This window comes from Rhinopithecus bieti, unplaced genomic scaffold (assembly GCF_001698545.2).
Source record: "Rhinopithecus bieti isolate Rb0 unplaced genomic scaffold, ASM169854v2 scaffold_15143, whole genome shotgun sequence".
Lineage (NCBI taxonomy): Eukaryota > Metazoa > Chordata > Mammalia > Primates > Cercopithecidae > Rhinopithecus > Rhinopithecus bieti.
The window spans coordinates 1,631,737-1,656,583 of record NW_016808091.1 but is presented as its reverse complement, the minus strand read 5'-3'; the positions used below and the strand labels follow the sequence as shown (position 1 = coordinate 1,656,583).

The 24,847-nt window shown below is 49.2% G+C and overlaps 1 protein-coding gene across 7 annotated transcripts in view; it reads right to left on the bottom strand.

The window, feature by feature from the left end:
* Positions 1–23,194, bottom strand: part of CUNH10orf71 (chromosome unknown C10orf71 homolog) — a 30,324-nt gene extending 7,130 nt beyond the window's left edge. Inside the window, exons 1-2 of one of the 7 annotated variants that reach the window (XM_017885540.1) lie at positions 23,107–23,194; positions 4,053–4,155 (exon numbers count right to left, since the gene is read on the bottom strand). The gene's annotated coding sequence lies outside the window, so the exon portion shown is untranslated. The other 6 variants (XM_017885538.1, XM_017885539.1, XM_017885541.1 and 3 more) reach the window with 6 other exon arrangements.
* Positions 23,195–24,847: the final 1,653 nt, after the last annotated feature.

Sequence of the window (24,847 nt, the reverse complement as noted above, 5' to 3'; positions counted from 1 at the left end):
TTGCAGGAACCTGGAGGGAGGGGGAGCCAGCATCCCTGGCATTTCTCCACCCCTCCTGCCTTGCCTGTGACATGGGGACCACAGTCCTCTATAGCTATGGCCCCTCCTCCAGTCTCTGACTGGGCTCTGGCAACATGCCCCTTGTACCCAACTCTACATCCCTGGGGTCTCGCTAATTCTCCATTACCTCTGTTATAGCCCCTTCCTTTGTTTTTTAAGTGGCAAAATGCACATAATATAAAAATTTTCATTTGAATCAATTTTAAGATACAGCTCAGTAGTGTTAAGTATATTCATGTTAACATGCAATCGATCTTCAGGACTTTTTCATCTTTCAAAACTGAAAGTCTTTACCCGTTAAGCAACAACTTCCCATTTTCCCTCCCTGCTGGAAGTTACCATTTGACTTTTTGTCTTTATGAATTTGATGACTCCAGGAACCTCATAAAAGTGCAGTCATACAGTATTTATCTTTCTGTGACTGGCTTATTTCCCTTAGCATAATGTCCTGGAGGTTTATCTGTGTTTTAGCATGTGCCAGAATTTCATTTTCAAGGCTGAATAATATTCCACTATATGTGTGTGTGAGATATACATACATATATATAGTGTGTGTATGTGTGTGTGTGTGTATATATATATATATCACATTTTGCTTATCCATTCCTCCATTGATGAACACTTGAGTTGCTTCCAACTTTTGGCTATTGTGATTAATGTTGCTACAAATGTAGGTGTGCACATATCTCTCAAAGACCCTGCTTTCAATTCTTTTGGGTATATCCCCAGAAGTGGAATTGCTGGATTATATGGTTGTTCTATTTTTAAATTTTTTAGGAACTTCTAGACTGTTTTCCATAGTGGCTGCACCAATTTTCATTTCAACCAAGAGTGTGCAAGCATTCCAGTTTCTCCATGTCCTCGCAACACTTGTAGTTTTCTGCTTTTTTTTTCTTTTTGATAGTACCCATCCTGGTGGGCGCATGGTGCTGCATGACATTCTCTGGTGGATCCTTTCTGAGGATGCTGCTTCCTTCTGGAATACTTATGGCTCCCCCTGGGACATATACCTCCCATTGCCTAGAACATTGCCTGGCCTAGGGGAGGGGATTAGAGAATGGGTATATAAAAAGTTATATAAAGTAGCAAGTATTGACCCCAGAGCCGGTGCAAGTGAGGGGTGTCTGGAAGAGTGGTCATCTGGTAGGGTACTGTTAAGTGTTCAGCTGGCAGATCAAACACTGCCAGACAACTCCCATTCACAGCAGCAGAGCTGAGCAGCCTATGCTCTCCCTTCCTTGCTTGGCTGGCCTGAGTCACTGCCAGCTCTCCAGGGGATGGACGGTGAAGGCACTCCCATCAGGGAGGCCTGGCCACATGTCAGAAGCCCCAGATCCTGCCTGGCTCCACATCCCCTTGCTGAGTGACCATGGGCTGGCCACCAGCAGCCTCAGTGCATCTCTGTCATCTGCATCTGTGCTGTGAGATGGCAACCATTCTCTTTGTTTCTGTAGAGTGGGATCATGTGGCCTCACTACAAGGCTCCAGGAGATTGGGGGTAGCATCCCGGCATAGGCTCAAAGCTGCTGGGCTGTCAGTAATGTTTGTCTTTCATCCTGGAGGCCAGGCTTCATTGGGGTCTGTTGTTTCCATGTCTTGACCACAGCACTCTGGTAAGTTAGCAACACTGATTCATCGGCTGATTGACTTGTTTCTGTGAAAGACAGAACTAAGCTGGAGAAAGGATGGGACCTGAGTTCTAGTGGACTGAATGAGCTTATGAGGAGCTAATGACCTGCTCTGGGAAGGCCTCTCTGCACATGCTCTTCAGCCCTGCCTTGAAAGGCAGGCTACTGGCTCCCTGGAAAGTACACGCTCATGACAGCATATGCTTTTTAGAAGGCCGCATACAAGGGGAGAGCATCAGCCCGCGTGATGAGTAGGGGAGACCCTGAGGGCTGGCCAAGCTCACGCCTTCCCCAATAGAAGACACACGCTCGCTCTTCAGACTCCCATGCAGTTAGCATGGCCAGAGGTCATGGCTGTGATCACAGGGATGGAAGCAGCCAGCAGTCTGTGAAAGTTCCTGCCTCTCTAATCAAAGGAGCAATTCCTGTTGTCTCCACTCTGTCAGTGCTCTTCTTCCTGCCTTGAATGCAGACAAGAAGCCAGAAACTGCTTGATTTCTTTGCTGGGGCTGCCGTAACAAACGATGGCTTAAACATTGAAAATGTATTGCCACACAGTTCTGGAGGCTGGAAGTCCAAAATCGAGGTGTCACAGGGTTGGTTCCTTTTGAGGGCTGTAAGGAAGAATTGATCCTAGCCTTTCTTGTTGGCTTCAGGACACCCGTCTTCTCCCTGTGTCTTCACATCATCTTCCCTCTATGCTTGTCTCTCTGTCCACAGTTTTCCTTTTTCAAACTTTTAAAAATTTTCTAATTATTAAAAATTTTTTTTTCATTCTGTCACCCAGGCTGGAGTGTAGTGGCGTAATCATAGCTTACTGCAGCCTCGACCTTTTGGACTCAAGTGATCTTCCTGCCTCGGCCTACCAAGTAGCTGGGACTACAGGTGCACTACACCCTACCTGGCTAATTTTTCTATTTTTTGGATAAATGGGGTTTCACCATGTTGCTCTGGCTTGTCTTGAACTCCCAGACTCAAGTAATCTGCCCACCTTGGCCTCCCAAAGTGTTGGGATTACAGTCATAAGCCACTGCGCCCTACCCAAATTTTCTCTTTTCATAAGGACACCAGTCAAACTGGATTAGGGCCCACCTTAATAACCTTGTCTTAACTAAGTACAATACATCTGTAACAGCCTTATTTCCAAAAGGTCATACTCTGAGGTAATCAGAGTTATGATATTTTTAGGGGGGCCATGATTCAACCATAACATTGAATTCACTTTGCAGCCCTGAGAGACAAGCAATGGCCACTGAAGGCCAACATGCAGAAGATGGCAGGGTGGACAGGTGAGGAGCCCAGGTCCTGGCCAGCACTGCTAAGCTGCAAGCCCATGGCAGCACCATCCCACATGAATTTATGTTATTGAGGCTGGTGTGGGGCTTGATGGAAACTGAGTGGCACTGACCACTATGAGTCAGGTTTTCTGTACCCTGAGATCCTATCAAAATGGTCCGGAGTCTCCTGATGTCCTAAATGCTGGGATTCTGATGTTGGCAATGGCTGAACTCAGTAATATTGGGGGTTTCCACACTTTGAATGAAAATAAGATAGTTTTCATTAAGATGAAAATAGGTTAGTTGGAGACCTAAATTTAGAAGCTTAGATAGAGTCAACCAAGCAGCCTCTAACCAATTAAACACACTCTCATATTAGTAGGTATTTGCTATTTGTTTTTTGAATACTCAGCTTGCATCCTCTGAGAAAACGCACTTGATACTTTGTGGGAAATTTCCTCACCCCTTGGTTTTCAGTCTTGGTGGGGCTGAAAGTCAAGGTGCCTGCAGAGGCTCTCCAGGGCCAATAGCAGGTGTGAGACTGAGGACAAGCCCACGGACTGTAACAGTTCTCCTGGAGCCACACAAGGATGGAAGCATGCTCAGGCTTCCTTGCTGGTGGTAGAACTTTCACTATGCTTAAGGACATACCTGACCTCTGGCGTTTCCTAGCCTGGAACTTTAGCCGTCACCTTGAGTCTACAAGACCTCCATTTTTCTTTTAATACATATGCATTTCTACCTCATTTGTTCAGTTTTTGCTTCTGTTGCTCGTGGTTGAAGAACCCTACCTGATCCTGGGTTTACATCCTCATTCCAAACAGTGGTGAAGGATGTTCATTGATTTTTCAGAGCATTCAGAAAATAACTACATTGCTTCTGCCTCAAGGAAAAGAGAGACTCCCTCCCCACCTTGCTAGCTTTATTCAGATAATTTCTTCAATTCTGATTTGATATATCTGGGGTCAGATGGGACAGTCAGAAACTTGACCTCATTCTCCCCACCCCAGCCCCCATTGTACCTTTCAGCATAATGGCCAAAAACAGAAGGTGTTTCTAGATGCCTGCTCTTGGATTAGTTCCATACCTGTTACAGCACTGGAAGCTGCAGGTGCCTGCCGTGCTGGGTTTCAGGATGTGTAGTTTTAAAACATCTTTTTATGCTTATATTTGGTATCATCACTGCCCATCTAGAAAGAAGAAAAATAATTTCAGTGGAACCCAACTGACCAAAGGGCCAAGCACAAGTTCAGTGGAAAAAGTATCCTTTATTTTATTTTTTTGAGACAAGGTCTTGCTCTATTGCCCAGGCTGGAGTGCAGTGGTGCAATTTTGGCCCATTGCAAGCTCTACCTCCTGGGTTCAAGCAATTCTCGTGCCTCAGCCACCCAAGTAACTGGGATTACAGGTGTGCAACACCATGCCCAGCTAAGTTTTGTATTTTTAGTAGAGACAGGGTTTCACCATATTGGCCAGGCTGGCCTTGAACTCCTGACCTCAAGTGATCTGCCTGCCTTGGCCTCCCAAAGTTCTGGGATTACAGGAGTGAACCATCACACCTGACCCAAAGTATCTTTAAATGACAGTTATACAACAATGTAATTGGCCTTCAAAAATGAAAAAGAATCCATACTTGAGCTCAACAAAATTCTAAAAATAGGCATATTTGACCATAAGGTCAATTTATATCCCTCCTAATATCCATTAATTTGTCCATGGTCCAAGACATTTTTAGAAACCTGTTTTAAGCTTTTCAGTTTTCTAATATGATTGACCCAGTTGTGAATTATTTTTTGCTAATAAAATCTGACCCAAGGCCCTTTTCCCACTGAACTGATAAGTTGGGTTTTGCGGCAAAGAGAACTGGAGCAGTGAAAGTCAAGTCCACTCAGCAAGTGGCAGCACAGTGTTGGATTCATTGTTGGCAGAAGGCTTGAGACTTCTGACAGCTAAAAGAACCAAAAAGCTGCGCAGGCGGATTTTCAGAATGCTCAGAACGAAGAGTGAACTAATTAAAATAAATCCATTCTGCACATTTTAAATGCAGACCTTTGGGGTTTCCATAAGACCTTTCCCAGCTTGTAGCTCCTGGATATTAATCTAGTTCAAGGTAGTTTATTAATAATATTAATAATCATAATAGCTTGAATTTGTGGCGTCTATTTCTTTGGAGAATCACAGAGGTGCTCTGTGTCTGCCACCATACGGTGAGGCCCTATCCCTGACTTCCCAGGCTGGCTTAGATGGGCCTCCTTCGTGTTCTCAAAGCATACTGGGTTTACCTTTTCCAAAGCTCAGCCGTGTTGTCACTTCATACATCATGACCCATATGTTTCAGGAACTGATGATCGCTGCTTTCTCTCCTCAACTAGAAAGGAATTTCCCTGAACCAAGGAAGGGAGTCTTGTATACCTTTGTATACTGAGCTCAATAAATAGAAGCTCAATCACTGTTTGTGGTAATGCTCTGAATTAGGTTATCTTCATTCTGATTTTTTTTTCCTGGAGGGCAAACTGAGGCACAGAAAAGAAGGGAAAAGATAATATGAATTTTGTTGAGAAAGACTCCTGGTCTTGGGTCTTATGGCCTACCAAAAAATTCAGATCGATCCATTTGCATCTCTAAATAATAAGGCCACTCCCCTGCTCTACTGAGATCTGACGTAGGGATGAGGATGAAACCCATCTGGTGTCACACACTGATGAGACGGAGGTGCAGAACGACAGAGTGGCATTTATTTTGTGAATGGTTAGGACACCCCTCACCCTGTGCTTAGGCCTTCCCCCTAGGCAGTTGCCTCATGGACTCACTGACATTGCTGCTGGAATGAATTTTCCAGATGCCAGTGGAAAAACTCTCTTGCTCACCACTTTGAACCATTTGAAGGAAGCCACTCTGAACTGGTGAAAATTCTTGCTGGTAGAGCACTTTGCCAGTGAAAGGGTGTGTTCCGTTCAGGCAGCATGACGGATGATACAGTGCACATGGCAGGGCCATGTTCTAAACAAGGTCTTGGAACCTCGTCATGAATGCATAGAAATAAACATCAATATTTAATCACGACCTGGTCAATTCCTATTTATGTCTGTGGCCTTCAAAGACTGTTCTCTTAAATGCTTCTTATCTCCCCCCTCCATTATTTCCTTACCCGTCTCACTTGGCCTTTAGTGTCTGGCCCCCACTCCTCCCTGATGGATCTTCTGATGGCACTTTTGCTCCTCATCTGACTGAACTTCTAGACTGCAATCTAGCCTAGTGGCCACCGTCTACTTGAGATACTCTCTCACTTTGACTCTTTCCTTCTCCCCTCCCTGTCTGGATGTTTAGTGTCTTCCTCTCCTTGACTGCTGGATTTCCTCTGCTCCCAGCCCTGGAGCCTCTTCTGTCCTCACTGTACAGTCTACATGCAGGTGATTGTCCCCACACCATGGTCCCTGCAAGCATCCACACACTGAGGCTGCGTCCAGGCCAGGCCATTTGCCTGGTGCAGTCCACGCCTCTGCCCACCCACCAGGCAGCTGGGTGCCCCTGTCTCACAGCCCTTCCAACCCACACGTTTAAAGCAGAGTCCATGAGCCTTCTGCAAGCCCACTTTCTCCCTGGGGACCTCAGAAACCTGATGTCACTTTCGATTTCCTCCTCCTGTGCCTTCACCTATGACATCCATTTCCTAGTCCCATGAGTTTCATTTCCGAAGGTCTCTTCCTTACACACCGGTCTCCATCTCCACAGTCACTGTGTGGACCAAGCTGCTGTCTCAAATCCCTCGGCCACTGCAGCAGCCCATTCCTGCCCTGCACCAAGAGGCAGCTTTCAACACTCAAACTTGTTCATATCAACCTCTTGCTTAGAATCCCTTGATGGCTTTCCAGTTTTAAGGAATGAAGATCAATCTCCTTAACACAGATCCTCTCTTTCCATCCACACCTTGTGCCATCTTTCCCCTCGTGCTTGGCTTTCCAGCCACCCTGGTCTTTTTCCAGTTTTATGTCATCCTACTTCCTGCCTCAGGGCTTCTGCACATGGTGTTCCCTCTGCCTGGACTTTTTTACTTCCATCCTTTCATCATTACCGGGTTAACTCCAACATGTGCTTCAGAGCCCAGTTCACATGTCCCTTTGATGATGCAGCTTCCTCAGGCTATTCCAAGTCTGCTCATTACATCCCTTTATCATAGGCTGTACCCATTATTTTGCAGCACTTACCATAATTATAATTAAGCATTTAACTGGGTGATTTGTTGTTTAATGTTTGTCCCTCCTGCTAGCCTGAGTGCTTATTGGTGGCGGGGTCCATGTTTGTGTTTCTTTTTCATGTAGCATAGTGTACAGTGCAAGCAATATCTGTTCAATAAATGAGAAAACTCTTCCACTTGCCATGATATTACTCACGCTGTTGACAGGCCTAGGAGGACTTACTTTATTGACAGTCGATCATAATCCAATAATCGCAGAATTATCACAAATTTCAAATTAGTGAATTTGAATGCAAGTGGATTTTATTTACTTTTTGATTCCACACCCCTCAAATATGTAAAATTCCCCCATGGTAAGAAATGGAAACAGGTGGACAGGATTGTTCTTGGAGACTATTGACAAGCTGGCTCTGGAGAAGGCATCCCTCAGCAGCGTGGCATGTACTGTTTATGTCCGGATTGCATTTCTATCAGGGGGAGATGAAAAGAGATTTCATCGTGACTTTGCCATTTCCCAGTTGGTCTCTCACACTGCTCTCAGTGCTCTAAGTTGGGGAGTGGCTTTGATGCCTTCTGGAGGGCCAGCGTCCAGCAAACTTCCATGTAATGTTGAGTATATTACCCAGGGCTCTGTTTACAGCCACAGTGTGAATGGTCATTAAGTGATGCGTTATCTAAATTACAGGGTCAGCGGATGAAATGCTGGCTTTGCCCTCTACCTCCAGGCGACTGTGCAGACCTCAACAGCACTTCCTCCACTGACCCAGGCCAAACTTGCATCAGGTGGAGAAAGTTCTGCAAAACACCAGAGCACACTAGAGGAAACAGGATCCCCGGGCAGGAATTTAAAAATGGACTCTCCAGTTGATCCCCTGGAGAAGAGCAAAGGGTCTGCCATGCCCACTGTGAATATGCGCACAGGTGAACTGGTAGTGCCCTGCAGCCTTGGAGCCCCAAGAATTACACTTAAGGATGTGTATTTTCTTCTCCTTATTGTAGGGTCATCTTTTTGAATCAGAATACTTCAAACAAACTCAATTTGAGCATGTATCCTCATGAATCAGCTTTTCCTTGAGATGAGCACTGAAATACCCTTTGCTCAGTCATTGCTAAATTCTAACTCTTCCAAAATGTTTTCTCACATGATGCTTTTTTTCCATGCCATGCCTCGTGATGCTTTTATTATTGACTGGGATGTGCTGCTTTTTGCGGATACAATTCTCTCTCCCTCCTAATCCTTTACAAATGCCTATGCATGACCTTCAAGTCCCTCTTGGCAGGGGAGCTCTGCCTGCTCCCACACCCTCCTTCCTCCAGGCCTGTGGTGCCCTGTGCCAGGGAGGGACAGGGCCCATGTGTCCTGGACCGGATTCCTCAAGTAGTAGTCCCTGTGCCTGGAATGTCTCTCCCTGTCCTCGGCCACAACTGCTGACAACTTCCTCCTCTGTTCTGTTCCTCGTAGAATCTTTTCTTCCCTTTTTATCACTTACATTTCTTTATTCTTCCTGCACTGAGGTGAATCTATCTCTCCCACTAGACTTTGAGATCCTTGGTGTGAGGTCCCTGGCTTGGTTAATCTTTTACCTACAGCGTGCCTGGTGCACCCTGGTCACTGGGAAATGTTTTCAGCTCTGGTTGCTGAGTGCACATCTTGGACCCTGGGATGTGATGACAGAGGTTTACTGCAGTGTGCAGAGGGACAGAGGTCCATGGTCCCCTTGTCTTCCTCAGGGCTCCTGGCTGGCAGCCAACCCTGGCCTAAGAAGGTCATGCAGTCCACCTTCTGCTGATCTACCCTAGACCCTCGTGTGTCCCAGGTTGTAAGGACAGGAAGTATAAAGGGAGGAAACTCACAACTCCTACATGCCAAGCCCTATTGCAGGTGTCCCCCACATAACTGAGGAGCGTGTCAGGTCCACAGGACCAGACCCCCACTTGGAGATGCTGGAGGGCCCAGCTCAGGGACCACAATCACCCATGAGGTGAGACAAAGAGCCCTCAGAGGGAGGACCCAGATATTCCATTTCTCACAGCTGGTGATGGAGTGGGCTTGGGGCCAGGTCTTGGTGGTCCTGGGGACACTGCACAGAGGGAACAGTTGGTGGTCTGGCATGCCCAGGCTGCTAGATTGAGCAAATTAAAAATACAGGACACCCAGTGAAATGTGAATTTCAAATAAACAATAAATACTTTTTTAGTGTAAGTGTATCCCATGCAATATGTGAGATACATTCATACTAACAAAATTATTCATTATCTGAAATTCAAATTCCACTGGATGACTTCTCCATCATCATCATCATCATCATCTGGCTACATGAGGATCTCATCAACTTTTAGCACTCAAAGTGGATCACAATCAGAGGAAGCCAATGCGGTGAGTCAATACTGGGATGACACAGTGACGGTCACGGCTCAAGTGTATGCATCACCCTGTAGTTCATGACACACTTCAGCATCGTGATCTTGTTTGATTCTCATGACTCCTCTGAGGCAGGCTGAGTGGGCCTTGTTGTCACCATCTTCTAGGTTGAGAAACAAAGGCACAGAGAGGTGCAGGATGTTGCTAAGTGCCACATAGCGTGTAAAGACAGGGAAGAACTGGGGATGAGAGTCAGCCTGGGCTCACCACCTTACCACCTTCTGCTTTCTCCAGGATGAAACCCTGAACCTCTGGCCTGTGGACTCAGGCTCCCATAGGCATGTCCTGGGAGGTGTTGCCAGCCCCACTCTTGGCTCATGGGAGAATTGGTGGCTCTGGGGGAGAAAACGAGGGTTTCATTTCACTTTTATGTCATGTCCTAAGGATCTTCTCGGCTGAGTTCTCTCAGACATCCACAGAAGTGAAACTTTTGATTCAGCCCGTAAACATGAGTCCTTCCTGTTTGGGGAGGGCTCTGGTGCTGCGGGAGGCTCAGGCAGCTGGACTCTGCAGAGCTGGGGGCTCCCCTGCAGGCCCAAGGTGCACCCCTGAGCTGCTGAAGATGTGTTCCATTTTCCTCCTCATCCTTGCCCATCTTTCCACAGGAAGCCATTGGGGTTTGCTTCGTTGCTAGGATTGACTACTTGCCGGTAGTGTGGTTTTTGAGCCCAAGATCTTCGGGTGAATTTAATTACTTTAATTGAATGGTGCTTTCACTTCTTAGAGAAGGGGAAACAGGAAGACAGTGGAGATGGCAGGGGTTGGCTTTATCACACCCAGAAGGCTCTAACAAATTGGAATTGATTCCTCTTGCTCTTCTTTCTGGGTTGGTTTTCTGAGCCATCGACTCAGGCATGTCTGAGGAGCAGTTCAGTGGAGTGAAGTGTGACAGCTCCTCCCTGTCTATGCACAGCCTGGAGCCCTGCTCACAGATGGTCCTCCACCCACAGATGCACAGCACACACAGCCTCCAGCACCCCATGCCACAGGGTGCCTTGCTCTGAACCTGCAACTTGCTGGTCAGTTTTGGGCCAAGCTCTTGACCTTTCCGTGCAATTCTAAGAGCCCTCTTGCTTTAGAGGGGAATGTCCTTGTCTATGGTCTATGCTTTATGAGAAGAATGTCTCAGCTTGAACTAAAATATCATAGTCTGGGAAGCTTAAAATAGACATTTACTCCTCACAATTCTGGAGGCTGGAAAGTCCAAGATCGAGGCACTGGCAGACCTGGTTTCTGGTGAGGGCCCTCTTCCTGGATTGTAAATGGACATTTTCTTGTTGTATTCTCATACGTCAGGGAGAGAGAGTGAGCATGCACATGTATAAGCAAGCCCTCTTGTGTCTCTTCTTATAAGGGCACTGATCCCATCACAAGGGACCCCACCCGCATGACCTAATTACTTCCCATAGGCCTCACCTCCTAACACCATTCCACTGGGGTAATCTCAGTGAATTTTGGAGCACACACATTCAGCCCATAGCAGCCAACAATGAAACGGCAAAATTTACTTCCTCAGTTGAGGTCCTTCGGGTGAGGGCAGCAGACACGTGTTGAGTGTCTGTGAAGCAATAGGTTGACCCCTGCACCTGCCTGTGCTCACTTATTCCTTGATAACACTTAGCATGATAGGCTCCCCTCATCATCTTACAGCTGATGAAACTGAGCTGTAACTGGCCGGGTCAATCATTGGTTCCTTGTTTAAAGCCTGGGAGTGCTGGGCGCGGCCTCACCCAATCCTCAGCCTCAGTGCCCTGCTCTCTGGTTCCAGGATGATGCCTCCTTAGCTCCTCCCGTGTGGCGCTTGCTGTGTATTTGTAACCCCTTTTGACTTTTGGAAATCAGAAATTATAAGTTCATTTAGACTCCTAGAAGAAAGCGTAGGATCTCATAAGCATGACTTGAAGCTCATTTTTGTATTGATTCATTCAACAACTACTCATTGAACACCTGCTTCATGTCACCTGTTTTGGTGCTGGAGCTATAGCCATGTGCAGGGCTGACCTGGGCCCTCTCCTTGTGGAATTGGATGGATCCTGGGAGGTTATTGCTTTGTAAAAGTGCAATTACCTCTGATTGCCTTAGATTGACTTCTACTGGGCAGTGCCTCTTACGAGTGTAAAGCAGAGATTTGATTTGCATAAGGGTCATTGTACATCTGGCCTGGCCATTTTGGCTCCACTAGCCTGATATTTGGCACATGGGAGAGGGGTGTCAGCCTGTAGCCTGGCCTGGCTTGACTGGACCCAAACTCAGGTTATAGACTGGGAAAGCCAAATGCTCTCAAACTGACTCTGTTGCCACTGTGCCCTGGGAGAGAACAAGTTTGGCTTTGTCCAGCCCCAGGAACATGATGTGGTTGGGTGCCATGTTGGCAGTGTTGGCCTGGCAGGAATCTGAACCTTCTACAACCACATTACACGTGCAGAGGCCTCTAAATCCTGTAGCAGGTAGAAGTCAAGGATGCCCCAGGGGTTGTGGTTGCAGAAAGCAGCTTGCCTGGGCTTGCCAGACCCACAGAACTGGATGTGAGCATGGGTAGCAGGGGATGCTGCCCTTTGGGGAGAGACTGGAGGAGAGATACTTTCTCTTTGAGCTCAGCCCAGCCTGAAGTTGACTTCTGGCCTGGGTAGCCAGTCTGCTGTGCCTGGATGGGTCATTCCCCGGAAGCTTCCACATGCTGCCCAGACCCAGGGCTATGCCTGCAGTTAGAGGCCAGGGAACCAGGCACAGGGAAGGCTGGGCTTGATCTAACGCAGGATGTGAGGGTGCCCAACACCTGGTATCACAGACCCAGGGAAGGACCCTATGGCAGGAGAAACAAGAAGTCACAGGAGAAAAGAAGACAGGAGGAGAATCAGGCTGGGTTCAAGCAGTCTCCCACAACCTGTCCCCTCCTGGTTCCTGTTCCTTGATGACCAGGACAGGCCAAGCAATGTTTAATAACCAGCTCTCTGGGGCAAAAAGCACTGGATTTGTAGCACTGACTGATTTCTTGCTGCTCCCCTGACATCCCAAGCAGAGTTGGGATGAGCTGTGCTCAGTGGGCCTTGTGGGGTGCAGGGGGCTCTGGTGTGCCTCTGAATCCCAGCAGGCTCTGGAACTTGCGCTGCTTAGACTTGGGTAGAGTCTCACTCCATAAAGGCTAACCTGCGAGCTGTCAGCAGCACCTGTTCGCAAAGTTTCTGATCACTTCTGGAGGTGGAGCATTATGGAGGATCACTCCTTAGAGCTCCTGGTGGCCAGATGGGCTAGACTCAGCCAGACACAGTCTCTGGACAGTCCCTTCCACCAGGAAGGAGCTCAGGCCTGGCACTGCCAGCTGCTCCATGACACTCTCTCATGTGTTCTCTGCAGGCCTCAAGGGGCCCAGCCTCAGCAGCCAGATGCTCCCTGAGCAAAGGACCCTTGGCTTCTCCTGGTGAGCTCAGAGGTGCTTTATAGGAGCAGCCATGCCAGCATCACAGGTAAAAGTAGGAGCAGGAAAGATCTGGAAGGGAGAGTGTGTGATCCCAAACAACTCTGTTCACCCCATCTTCCTCTCCCAGGGCTGGGTGAGTGCCAGTCCTGCTCCACTGCCCAGGAGCAGTTGCCTGAGGGGCAGAGATTTTGGGAGAAAGCAGGGTCAGCCTGGCAGCCATGGTTCTGCTGCTCATCCTTCTGACCCTTGCACCTCCTTGTTGTAACCAATCCAAACTGCAGGGCCACCCTGACTGCCAGGCCAGCCAGGGCAGCTGCTGAAGGATGGACACACAGCTCCTTCAGGAGCACAGGGGCCATGCAAATGGTGGGTCCCCCTGGGATCTGGGCACAGGTCCTAGTGCTGCTCTGTGCGCTTTAGCCATGGTTGCTGAGTACAACCATGCTCAAGGGACATGGCACGTGAGAGCCTTTCTCATCTGCAAGTGGACCCCATGCCATGCACCTAGCACAGGGGCTCCCAATAGACTTTCTAAGGCCCCATATCACTGGCGCTGCCTAGGTCTCTGGGCAAAATCACCCCTGGTTGAGAATCACTGTTAGAGAATCAGGGAGGGAGCACTAGCCTAGCACCAGGCTCTTCCCGTCTTCACTTGCTCTTCCCCTTCACATTTCCTAGGAACATCTTGCCCTGGATTCTGGAAATGGCAGGACCTGACATGAGAATCATCAAATAGGCAGTACCAGCAGTGGGAAGAGCAGAGACCCAGCTCTAAAGTGCTGTTGTCATGGGTGTCACTTAACTGCTACACCTGGAAAAAAGGGATAATAAAAACCAGCCCGACAGTGCCTGCCCCTGGGACTGACCACTCCCAAGGTTGCTCCCCATGCTGGACACAGGAATTTTCATGAAATCGGTCCCTGTGGCAGGTACTGCTTGAGAGTCTCCCCATGTTGGAGTCAGCCAACCCACCAGGTCCTGGGTCCCCACCACAGCAGGGAGGATGCCTGGACTAGAAGGAGGTTCAGAAATCCCTGACCATTGCAGCCCCGCACCTCACCTGCCAGATCACCGGGGAGCAAGTGAATGGCATGCACATCCTCCTCTCCGTGTCTCCACAGAGCAGAGGTTTCTCCTCTACATGTAGTAAGAAATACATTTACATCATGGCACAGAACGTGCCTGGAGACATATGTATCAAGGAAAACTGGACTAAGCAAAGCTTACCCTTCTTGTATGTACTGCTCCATTCTAATCTAATCTGTTCTATTCTTTCATCAAAAAAACCTCTTCACAACTTAGTAAGTGATTTCAGGGCTCAGTAATGACTTATGATCTATAGTGATTAAAAAAACTCTCTGAGACCAGAAATTTTAGGCATCCCTAATTAGGCCCAACTTATGGATGCCCTGTTTCTGGTAATGCTAGATTTTCATCTGGATGGAGAATTGGAGACCCAAGGCCCAAACTCAGTGACTGATCAGATTCACTTGGGGAGGGGAGGAGACCCCACGCCCTGGTGGCAGGTCCATGGGCTGGGCCTTGCCTGTCTGCTCTAGGTTATGTTTCCAGTCTCCACACAGTGCCTGTGCCTAGTATGGGGCCATTTATTTGCTAAACAAGTGAGTGAATGAGTAGATGAGAGAAATTTCTTCTATCCACTGAGTGGGGACTGAGTACTTGGTATAAAGGTACTTTATAACCTAGTATTATTAATTAATATTTATTATTTAATTAGTATTCACAATGGCCTTATTACACAGGAGTTACTCTTGTTCTTTACAGAGAAGAAACGTGTGTAGTGCAGAATTTAATACCTGGTGGTGTGGGGCTGGAACATGGGGCTGCCAGAGAAGTGGTCCCTTTCACCTGTCTTTAGAGAGCCTCCTGTAGCAGCTTCTTGAATGCCAGCTACAGGTTAAGAGTCTCTGGTCAGCACCACACTGTGCCTTTGGGGACCCACCTGCCCCTGGCTACCTTGTAGCCTCCATACTCCTGGTTCTTACCCACAGGTCTCCTTAGAGTTCATCTTGAGACCTGTGACCATAGGATGTCCTTCTATTCCCCATGCCCCATCACACCTGGGATTCCATAGCATGGGGTGGAATTATTCCATATGGAAATATTCCATAGCAAAGAACTGGAAACCCTACCCTGGCCCTTACTTACTAGGGCATACAGCTCTCCAGTTAAAAGCTTCAGAATCAGACAGCTTTTGAACTTGCCACTCAACTTGTGTGAGCCTCAGTCTCGCTTTGGTGACCTTGGGGCAAATGGAAAGGCAGATCCAGCAGCCTGATGCTTGTGGAAACCCATTATGGATCAGGAAGTGGGTGGTGAAGGGACAACTATAACCTACGACAAGATTCCACCTTGGAGAGCCTTGTCTAGACAGAAGCCCACTTGAGGGCTCCCAGAGGAAGAGGCATTTGTTTTTGTTGGGATTGGGGTATCCTCTCAGGAACCATCCTCTCTCCAGCCCCTGGGAAGGGAGCCAGGCACTATGGGGAAGGGAACCCCCTGAAAGCAGTCCTGGAGAGTGCCAGGCTTGGCAGAGTGATGAGGTTCAGGCAGAACTCCTGAGAACCATGGGAGGGCAGGGTTTCTACAGAGTCCATCACATCGTCTATAGACCAGGTCCTCCATATGTAAACTGGTGCCATGAGACTGCATGACACAGCCCGAGAAGCAGAGCTGGAAGAGCTGTCACTAAGCATTAGCACCCTGGCAGTCCCAGGCACCCATCCTGTTCATGGAACTCCTGCCACCTGTCCCTCACTCTATATCCATGGCCTCACTCAATGGGTGCAACAACTAGCAAATTGAGTAGGACTGATGCCAAAGGAATTTTAGGTGGAGAAATCGAAGGTCAGAGAAGTTGAGGAAGGAGCTTAAGGTCACACAGCCAGAGAGCAGCAGAGCCAGGATTCAGGGCCAGGTCTCTGCAGAATACACCGAGGCAGAGAGTCAAGAGATGAGATGGTCTTCTATCTGCCACAGGTTTGTGTAGGGTGAGGAGTGGGTAGCAACCTCTCTCCTAGCAAATTCTCACCTATCTCTCTCTGAGTCTGGTCCCACCAGGGAGCATTTGCTTTAGTAAAGGTAGAGAAGGCATGTGTAGGACTTGGCTCTCCTGCAGAGGTCATCTTCCCTGCCCTGGAAACAACGAAGCTGTGTGCATCTGGGATAAGGAGAAGGGGGCCTCACACAGAGCACCCCTGGGAGTTCCTAAACCTCCCACATAGGTCTGAAGCTGTGCCTGACTTTCTCCTCATGTCTCTGCTGGAGGCTGGGAAGTAGCCGGTAGATGACCGCTGTTCTTTCTCCAACCAGCGCAGCAGGGTTGAGGCGGCTTGGCCAGGGGAAGGAAAGGGGAGAATAGGCTCCTGCAGTGCAGTGTAAGGAGCTGACCAACACCCAGCTGCTTCATGGAATTCCTCACAGCAAGGAAAGCCATTCAGATGTGGCCAGCCTGGTTCTCCTTTTCAAATTTAAAGCTGAAAGATGCTCCTCTAACAATCATGTTTATTTCAACCTATGGCTGTGTTTATGTGAAAAACTTGGCTCCTTGGAGCATCTCCTGTTGTGTCTGAGAACAATGCCAGCCCCTTGCCCCCCTTTCCCTTCTTAAGGAAGCATCCTCACACTTTTCAGAATGCCCTGGGGGCTGGCTTAACAGACAGCTCTTAGTCCTGCTCAGGACTCAGGAGATCCGCTGGCCCTGAGACCACACCTGGAGAAAGCTGATCTGGGTCTTGAGCGATGGGTTTCCCCTGCTTCAGGGAGGTTGTACTAACAAGTCATAGTCTCTTGGGCTACTCGAGTCTGATGCTTGTCAATGGCTGTGGTTTGTGCTGTGTCTGCCCTCGTACTGAGCCTGGCTCAGAGGTGGGAATATTACTGTCCCACTCAGGCTTGATCTTCCACCCACCCCACGTGCTGAAGATGCTCAGATCCATGACCTCTTCCGCACAAGAGGGAAGGTGATCACAATGCATGGTCACCGTGGGGCTAGGGTCGGTCCTGTGTGGTGCCAGCTGCTCTTCCACTGAGTTGTGAGCATAAACCAGCGGAACTCTGAGGCACAGGACTTTCTCCTTGGTGACCTCTGGAAGGTATAGGCCCAAGTTAGAGTTTAAGTGGGAGGAAAAAAATCTTCAAATAGGGCAGTGGAGTGAGGAGAGCAGTTCTTGTATTTCTACCACATGCTGGGAACTTTTCATACATTTGCTCAGTTAATGCTCGCAGGACTGTTTGATGTGGGAGCTGTTATTATTCTTCTTTTACGCAGGAGAAAGCTGAGGTCCAGGGGCCTTGCTGAGAAGTGTCAGGGCTGACCTGTGAACCCAGATTTGCCTGTCCTGTGGCCCCTTCAGAGCCACAGGCTTCCCAGCACAGTGTGGAATGCCTGCAGCACCCTGGGCAACTTCCCGAAGTCCTGAGGAGCTGGGGTGAAGCCTGTGTGCCTCTCTAGGCATGCTCGGCTTTCCTAAGGGAGGTTTTGACTCTTTGGTGATGGGACAGCCCCGTTTCTAGAGAATCTGTTGGGTGGTGATGGGAGCTCTAGGTATCAGGAAGCAATGAGGACAAGACATGGGCATTGCATTCAGATCTCAAGCCCCTCATTCACTGGGCATCCTTAGGCAAGTCATTTAACCTCTCCAAGCCTCAGCGCCTGCCTCCACGAGGGGACTCACAAGACCTACTGTGCTGGATGGTTGAGAATGAGACCAGATACTCCAAAGCTGTGCACACAGGAGGTCCACAGCCAGTGATTTCCACAGGGGAAATGGTGGGCAAACTGAGGGCAAGAAATGACTCGCATCTAGTGGGTGCAGCCCAGGGGGCCTGAGCTGTCACCCCTTGACCTCTGCAATCTGTGGGCTTATCTGCCTCTGAGGGTGGCAGACAAGGCCAGGTGAGAGGATGAGCTGGTGGTGCTACTGTGGTCTGGCAGCCCGGGACAGGGCAAGCCGAGGGCAGTTCCAATGTGACCTGGCATGACCTGGCCCTCGCAGGCAGGCTCAGTGGTGCCAGGTCTGGAACCAGCCTTCCAACACAGTGGGGAGTAGGGAGAGAGCCTCAGAAACTGCTTCAGAGGCTTCTCAAGCAAATTGGAGAGCCTCCCCTTCCCCCTGCCCTCTGCAAGCTTCAGGTGAAGGCTTTGAGATGGGAGATATCCTAGATTAAATCTTTCCCTCCAGCCAGCCTTGCAGCTGCTCAGCAGCTCAAGCCCACCTGGGAAGGGGGTTTGTAGTGAAAGAAGGGACCAACTGAGGCAAGGAAGACAGCCCAGAGTGGGGTGAAGCAAAGGAGCCCCTGGGATTGGCCAAGCAGAGAATGGAGGATGTAAGAAAGGCCTGCCCATCTGCCATGTGTCATGGCCCAGAAGAACATCCCTTTCCCCTTCATCTAAGACAGGGAGGTGTCTAAGTCTGGGGAGGAAGCTATTCATGGTTGACTGGTTGTTGGGATTTTCTTTCTGTCAGATTCCCTGCAGGCTGTCTGACCTGGGCTTGGAAGGGAATGCACTTTGCACTGAGCTGGGTTCAGTCTTTCCCCTGAGAACCCAGGTCTGCTGAGAATCTGCTCTGCCTCCCCTTGACATTAGGAGGCTGTGGATTAATCACACTGTGTTCTTCCCACAGGCAGCCCGTTCCAGGTTCCAGAGTGATACCGATGAGTTACACTGGGAGTAATACATCTGAGCACCAGCATGTGCTCTACATGCTCCATGTATGGGTCCTGATAGGCCTCCACTGATCCCTTGTCCTTCCCGCTCTGTCCCATCCACCCGCTCATGCCATGCAACCCTTGGAAACCAAGTTGAAATGAGGTGGGTGTCAGATTTTTCCAATTAACTAAATGAAGCATATGATTGAGTTAAGGACTCAATCATATGGACTATGGACTATGGACTGGCTGGATTTTGTGAAATGACGTTTAAACTCTCAAACGGAAATAAAATCAAAATCCACTCCAGCCTCGGTGGGCCCTGTTGGGGAGCAGCAGCCCTGTGTGCCCCTGTAGCATGGCCTTCTCTCGAAGCCCTTTGCTTCCCTCCAGTAACCCAGGGCATATGGAGTAAAATCCCGAGAGCCAATGAGGAAGTACTGGTGCCACCAGTAGGCTTGGGTTCCTGAGATTTCTGGCAGAGACTGGATGAATAGGGCTATTTCAAGACATGAGGCTTCCCCTCTTCAGTAAGGGTCTCCGGGGCTTCCTTAGGGTCAGGAAAAGACAAAGACACTTATTTCTGCCCTGGCAAAAAGGAATCAAGGTAGGAGGGTGCCAGACCATCTCTGGCCTTCCTGTCTATTCTCAACAGCTCTCTCTCCCCAGGTGCCAGGAGACCTGAGCCCCTCTGCTCCAGGACACAGCATTCTACCAGTCCCCTTCCTACCCACTGCACACAGCTGTTCCCTTCCCAACGAGCTTCTTCTCCCAAAGAGCAGACAAACTTGTTTCCATCCCAGAGACCCAGGGGCAGATGTGTGTTGGACTTGGGTCACCCGGGGAAGGCTATTTATAAATCACCCCGATAAGCACAATCTGCCCTGCTCGGCCCAGGCCACATGGACATGCTGTGTGTCTGGTGATTCTACTACTAAGCTAACCCTCCCAGCACCAGGACAGCAAACTGGACATTTCCTGTACCAGTCAGGCCTGAAAAGTGGGCTCTGGAAGGTGCAGGAGGCCAGAAGCCAGCCAGCCACTGGTCCTGAAGGGTCTGGCTTGCAAGCTATTCTAACAGCAAGAACTTTCACTGCTTTTTATTTTTTTGTATTTAATTGACCCATCTCCAGAAGTGTTCTTGTAACACAGTGGTCAGCAAACTTTTTCTGTAAAGGGCCACATTGTAAGCATTTTCAGTTTTGCAGGCCATATGGTCTCTGCTGATATAGTGTAGAAGCAGCCTTAGACAATATGCAAATCAATGAGTGTGGTTGTGTGTCAATAAAACTTTATTTACAAAACCAGGTGCTCAGACCACAGACCAGAGTTACCAGCCACTACTGTAAAGGGAACTCAAATGCTAGAAAATGGGACCTCATTTACTACACACATCTGTTTAATCTACTCCCAGGTTCCTATCTTATTAAGCTACCCAAAAGACCTACACAATGACTCTTCTTAAGGCTATCTAGCTTTCAACACACACTGACCACTGCCGTTCTCAATGATCAATTCTTCTCCACCAGAAAAAAAAAAAGAGGTAATTCTAGACTCAGTCAAGCCTACCCTGTGGGAGTCTGGTGGGGGCCTTCCCAGGGTGTGTAAGAACTGGCAGCCTGTGGCATGCTTTGTTTTGGGGACACACATGCTCACAGAGCCCACAGGCCAGAACGTCTCAGTCACCAGTTTTCCTCTTTGTTACAGCTGGCGTGTCCCTGCCTGGCCCAGCGCTGGGGGAGCCAAGACAGCCAGCTTCCCTCAGCCCTGACTGCCGAAAACCTGGGACGCCCCCCATTTGACAACGCAGTGGCCTGGGCACATCTGTGCACTCACTCAGCCATGTGGGAGCAGAGATCCCTGACAGATGACACCTAAGGACAAAGTCACACATGTACACAGTTCCCGGTAAGTGGTCCCCAAGGCCCATCCAGCACACCAAGAACCTCAGCCCCAACACCAATGGGCTCTCGGCACACACATACCACCCTGCACAGCACCCTGGCACCAAACTACTTCCCCAGCACAGCACCTTGGCACCAAACTACTTCCCCAGCACAGCATCGGCTCAGCGGGAACATCCCTTCCGCCATGAGCTTGAGCCTCCCTGCCCACGCTAAGGAGCCAGACAAGTGTCTGGGCTGTACCTTCCGCTCTCTGCGTGTTCAGCTGCTCAGGCCTCCTCGGGAATGGGAGAGAACCCCGGCTCTGCCCAGCAGCCAAGACTTCTTCTTTCCTCTTTAGCCAGGCTGCCCAAAGGTGATAGGAGAGTAGACTCAGGACCCAAGCCTCCTCTAGCTCACAAACCTACCCACCTGAGGAAGATCAGTGACAAGAAGCTGGCCAGACACGGGAAGTCCCCGAAGCTTACCTAAATAGAGACCCAGCCGGGGGGAAACCAAATGGTGTTCTTGGTGGGGAAGAGGCAAACAGTCCGCACTGCAACACCCGCGTGGTGTCAAGTAACAGTCAGATTAAACAAACAGCCTCAGCTGCTATTTTTACATCCAGCTCAGCCACGAGTAACAGATCACTTGGGGAGTGAGAAACTGCTTGCCGCTTAGCCGGACCCTAACCATGATTCCAACTTCAACCCAGAACCATTGCTAAAGCTATTCCAGCACCTAGAGTCAAATAAAAATATCCCAAGGTTGGAAGGAAAACATTTGTTTAGGGAAACATTAAAAACAGGAGAGTGTGTGCCTTGGAGCCAGCACCCGGAGCCCTGCTGATGTCCCGGGGCAGAAATAGCCCGTTTCATCATCGGCTCTGGACGACCGCCGCCCGCATTCCTCGAGTAAGGAGCCGTCCTCTGCTTTGCTTTTGGAGCAGAATAATATGCAGCTGGGGGAAGGCCAGGCTGGGTCTCAGGGTGAGAGTTACAGAAGGATATGAAATAATCGGGGAAGAGGCAAGGTAAGTGTCTACTTGGTGAGCTTGGCTACAGCAAGCCCAGTTGTTTGCAAAGTCCAAGCACCAGTGGACAAGTCCCGTTCTGCTAGGCAAGGGATCCCCTCTCCATCTCTGGGAAGGGCTGGCCTCCCTGCAACCTTGAGGTGGGCTCATGCCTGCCTTCCTGATGGCTGCTTTCTGTCTCGGCCTGGGGTCACCTGCTCCCCAAACTTCCCGCAGACCCCCTAACTTTTTCCACTGGCTTTTCTTTGGCTTGTGCCATGTCAGCTCCCAGAGTGCCTTTCTTACTCTCCCAAGCTGGCCACAGGATAGTCTGTTTGCTACCAGGATTTAATGCAAGAGTGTTTTTTCCCCCCCTATTTCTTTCCAAGATTCTTTTTTATGCTTCCCTGCCTGCGGCCTAAGAAAGCGGAGATGACTGGCGCCCGCTGGGTGTCCTGCTCTGTGTAGCACTCAAAGCTTCTGCAAGTCTGCAGTGCGCTGTGTCTTTGGGTCTATTTGCAGACTGTCCCTTCTGCCCCTGTGGGCTCTTCAAGGGCAGCAACCTGTGTCCCAGCCCCAAGTTGGGGCCTGGCACCACCTCCAGCCTTGAACCGGCTGACAGCCAGGGTCATGGGGACCCAGGTTATGTACTTTTGTCTAAACCAAGTCAGAAAGAACAGGTCCTCCTTGACCTGCAGACTAAATTGTGAGATCCCAACCAGCAGAAGCATTCAGACCTGCCTCCTCCTGGGAGCCTCAAGACTTGCCTTTTGCCCTGAGCGCTTCAGAACCTCGCTGTGGGGATGACTGCTCACTGCTCCGCACTCAGAGATGCTTTGAGGGAGGCCCAAAGTGAACCCCTCAATTTTACCCACCCACCTCCCTACCTCCTCTGTTTGCCAAAACAAACACATGCCAACAGGGCAGATAAAAACCATCAACTTGAGATGGGAGCCAACATTTAAAAAGTACACAGGATTTTGAGTGCTGGCTCCATTATTTCCTAGCCAGTTGACATGTCACATACTTACCCTTCCTGAGGCTCAGTTTCCCCATCTCTAAAGTGGAGAGAATGCCTGTGCTCTGTGGGCTTCAGGGTCAGAGGAGCTCATGTACATGAATATGCTCGTCTATTGCAAAGCTTCCCAAAATGTTAGTCATTTATTTGTTATTTTTTCCCATGATTTTTGCTACACCTCAACCATCTGTATCAACATTTACTTACTGTTTTCCTTTAAAGAAAATTTAAATTGACTTGCTTTTTGTCTTGAACAGAAGAACTTTATGGAAAACGACAATACTTAATAGATCATGGATTTGATATATTTGTTAATTTCCCTTCCCCCATTACACATTGAAACAAATTTACAGTCAGTTCATATGTCATCTGATGTTAGAAAATGTTGCATTACTAAATCTCATTTTATAGAGGAGTTCGCTTCGGGGCATGAGTAATGTGAGCTGAAAGCTTCGGCAGGGCCCCTGGTCTTCCTAATTCGCTTTCCTCCCCTCCTCAGCACCTTCCTTCCCCAGCTTACGTTTCATTCTTCACAGGTGGAGAGCATGACCTCATGTCTTGTTTAGGATCCTAGGAACGGCAAGCTTTGCTCTGCAGCAGGAGCGAATGGTGTTTGCTTGAAGTGGCTGATTGAGGAAAGAGCACCGTGGGATGGCTGGGAATGTTCCGGGGGCTGGGCAGTGGCGGGTAGCTTTGTCAATGACGTCAGCAGGAGGGGTCGGGAGAGAATAATAAAACACAGTTGACCCAGCAAGAGCCTGTCCTGGGAGCAGGCAGCCCTCAGAGCTTGGCTGGAGGCTCCATCCAGCAAGCCTGAGCATAGCTGACACCTGCAGAATCTGATTTCTCCTGGAAGTGCCCCCATCTGCCCCATGTAGTAGACCCCCCGTGTCTGTGCCAGTTCCAGTGGTCATCCTGATGCAGACCATCCCCAGCCGGAAACACAGCTGCAGAACTGAGCCCAAGCTCCAGACCAAGAACACTCAGGGTCTGCATGGCCGAGAGCTGGCATCTGTCCAGGGGACTGGCCCAGGCAAAGTGACCACTCTTGTCCAGTCCAGGAGCTGTGAGCTGCATGGAAAGAATGTGAATGAAGACACAACTCTAAATGTGGAACCATGGATGCTATGTGAGCCAGTGTGCTCCCTAGCCATCCAGAAAAACAAGGCCCACTTGTACATTCTGCAAGAGCATAAATAAAGCTGTCCTCAGGCGGCGTGCTCTGGTGGCCCATCCTTGCAGTGGCTTCACTGGCTGCACCCCTCAGCAAAGCCTCTGGAACGCTGTGAGGGCAGCACACCCACCCAACAGTGTGGGTAAAAAATAGTCTAGCTATGGCCTTGCCACACGTGGTGATCGCTAACTTAATTTTGCAGCAAATTTAATCTGCTCTGTATTGGTATTAATTAGAAATGTTCAAAAGCTGGTAATAAGGGCAGTGCCGAATGGGTCCTTCAGGCCAGTTTCTGGTTCTGTGTATTTGAAGCTCATATCCCTGCAAATGATAGGAAGCCACTCAACTGATTCTTTTAACTTTGCATCCTGGTTATATGTGACTTCCTGTCGGGGAACGTTTCTTTGTTATCACCCAGCTTTCCTTAGTAGTCATTTCTGTAAAGTTCTTCAGGAAGGTAGTGCATTTCCATGGCTTAATAATAATAATAGCAAAATGAAAATGCTAGCCAGCACATGTAGAATGCTTACTTTGTGCACCACATGGTTCTAAGTCCTCACATCAATTAACCCACACCGTATATGCTCCTGATCACAGGTCCCTGCATGATTTTGTGCCATCCCTATGAATTGCCATCCATCAGGGAGCTAGGGAAGGATGAGATATGGAGAACTGATATTTCTTGAGCACTCATTATGTGCCAGGAAAACACTTTCTGCGCTTTGTTCCACAAAATCCTCAGTCTCCCTGTACTATGGCAGTTAATGTTTCCTTTTTAAGGATGAGGAAACTGAGGCTTGCAGAGGTCCCGGGATGCCATAGCTAATAGCAGCACAGAGGATGCAGATGAGGGCTCACCTGCCCACCTATCCAGTTAGTACTCTCCCAGCCCAAGCGCAGGACACAGCCTTCTCTGACCCACCTGTTCTCCTTGCCTCTTCCTGCAGAGAGGGCAATGCCTGCAGGGCACCTCCTTAGCTACTGATTTGTTATGGGGATTCTGTGCCCACTGTGAGCACAGCACGAGTGTGTTTCCAAGGCTGACAGCAAGATGGTGCCTCACTGGAGAAGCCCTCACTTCGGGGGC